This window comes from Trachypithecus francoisi, unplaced genomic scaffold (assembly GCF_009764315.1).
Source record: "Trachypithecus francoisi isolate TF-2019V2 unplaced genomic scaffold, Tfra_2.0 Lachesis_group18, whole genome shotgun sequence".
Lineage (NCBI taxonomy): Eukaryota > Metazoa > Chordata > Mammalia > Primates > Cercopithecidae > Trachypithecus > Trachypithecus francoisi.
Genome location: NW_022681463.1, coordinates 52,879,488 through 52,881,698, shown reverse-complemented (window position 1 = coordinate 52,881,698; position 2,211 = coordinate 52,879,488). Strand labels below are relative to the sequence as shown.

The 2,211-nt window shown below is 41.1% G+C and overlaps 1 pseudogene; it reads right to left on the bottom strand.

Annotated features, from left to right (window-relative positions):
* Positions 1-1,091: 1,091 nt before the first annotated feature.
* Positions 1,092-1,796, bottom strand: LOC117063360 (annotated as a pseudogene).
* Positions 1,797-2,211: the final 415 nt, after the last annotated feature.

The window sequence follows — 2,211 nt, the reverse complement described above, 5'->3', positions numbered from 1 at the left end:
CCTATGTAAGTCTCAGCTCTACACTTGTGCAACGGATCCTATTATCTCTTGTTTGCAAAGTGAATGACTCTGGCAACTTCCCTATCATGTTCCTGTATGATCAATGTTTTCCTTATTATTTGGACATTTTCATTTGCATAGAAACATATTGCAGTTTCTACTGTCTTAGAAACAGAGCAACAGAAAGTAAATAAAAATCCCTTCACTCTGCCTCTTCCTTTAATGCCTGACTTGACTGTTCTACTCAACGAAACTCATTGAAAGTGTAACTGTACTTACTGTCTGAGCTCTTTCTCTTCCCATCCTTTCTCCAACAAACTTCAATCAGACTTGCTTCCTCTACTCTGAAGAAATATCACATGCTGTTGTCATCTCTGCTCACCTGAATCCAGTGGTCAATCATCAGTTCATGTTTAAGTTGACTTAACAGTATCTTTTCACACCCTGTTATCATTCTACAACTTTTAGAACATTAATTTCCTCAGACCACAACTACATTCTACCTTGGCTTATTATTATTATTATTATTTTTGCAAGTTTAACCTGATAATTTATTTGTGGGAAAAAAAAAACGCTAGTTTTGATGAGAAAAAGTTCAGTCCTTTCCTTGTAAATACAAATAAACTCAACAGGAACTTTAAAGGTAGTAGGACAGAAAATGCAAGAGTAACTCTTGTAATCCGTTTCAATTAAACAGACAAATCAAGTTGAAGAACAGTGTAAAACACTATTCGGCTTGAATATTTATTAGCCTATGCATCCTGTTGTTCAATTGTGTTTTGATTTTTAAAAAAAGCAAACCAACGAAATTTATAAGAGGTATTGCCCCATTTAGAGTGCTGAAAATAACTTAGTTTCCCTCTCCAAAGATACTTTTCATCCTCTAAAGCATAAAATGCTATATAATATCTTATGCAAATTAATCAGTGTTTTTACAAAAGTAATGCAGTTTTGGACTGATGATATTACACTGCATTTGTGGTAAAGTACTAAGCACAAGATCAATTAGGCATTTTCAATCTAATCAGTTTCTAAGGATATCATTTAATTCTTGGCAATATATAATAACTGGTATGATTTTGGTACTTAAATCATAAATTGTGGAGAACAAGAAGAAATGTATTATAGTAACAGGGTTTATATCTAGCAAACAGTTGCAGTGTTGAACAAAGCTCTTCTACGAACTTCGTGAATTTGTTTTGCCGTTGGTCACCTGTAGTAGAGCCTTGATTTGATTCTTCCGTCTTCATGCTTTCTCCATCTGCAGTCTTTAACATTTCTTCATCTTTGCCATCATCATATAGATCTTTTGACATTAATTCTCTAGCTAATTTGATATTGAGTCCTTCGTTGTAGTGAAGCTTCCTTTTCATTTCAAATTGTCACCTTTTTTCTCGTTCCTCAGGTGAGAGGTCACTAGCCTCCTGTCCACTGCTTTCTTGTTCCTGAATCCTATACTTTGGATCCAAGCCTTCAGCAGCAGCTAATTTCTTAGCTAAGATATCTGCTGCTATGGCTTCAGTGGTTTCTGTATCACTACATGCATCTTCACCATCCCCATCTTAACGACAGTAAGGAGTGCTTGGTTCATCTATTTTCATTAAACCATCGTCTTTGTCTGCTGGATGATATGTCGCCAGGATGTTCATTTCTTTCCAATTCTGGGATTTTTTTGCTCCGCTCCTCGTCTACACTCCCGCTGCACTGTTAGCCGACGCCACCGTAGAGGAAGCTTAAGAGGTCTTGTTCTTCAGGATCCTTTTGATGGGCCAGCGCGAGGCAGTCCAGGCCGCCATTTCCGGGCGCTCCTGCTGCTGGCTCAGGGTCACCGCTTGGCGTCGGGTCCGGAAGAAAAGAGTCGGGCCCTGGCAGAGACAGTGCAGGGAGTCGCGCAGCCCGCTTAGGGCTAAAGCGGCCGCACCTGCTGTCTCAGAAACGGCTACCTGAGTGGTTGTCACGAAACAACGACCCCAGCGCCACAGCCAGCGCCGGAGGAGTGGCGGCTGCTTGCGGGCCCTTAGCCGCCGGCAGTTCAGCCGCACTAGCCAGGAGACGCCGGCAAGAGCTCCAGCGCTGGATCGACGCCAAGCCAAGGGGGCCCACTCTCTCAGGATATCTTACTTTGATTTAAATTCTATCACACTGGCATCTGTTTCTCACTCCCCTTTGCTTGTTCTTTCTCATTTTATGTGTCTGAAATCTCTTGTGTGT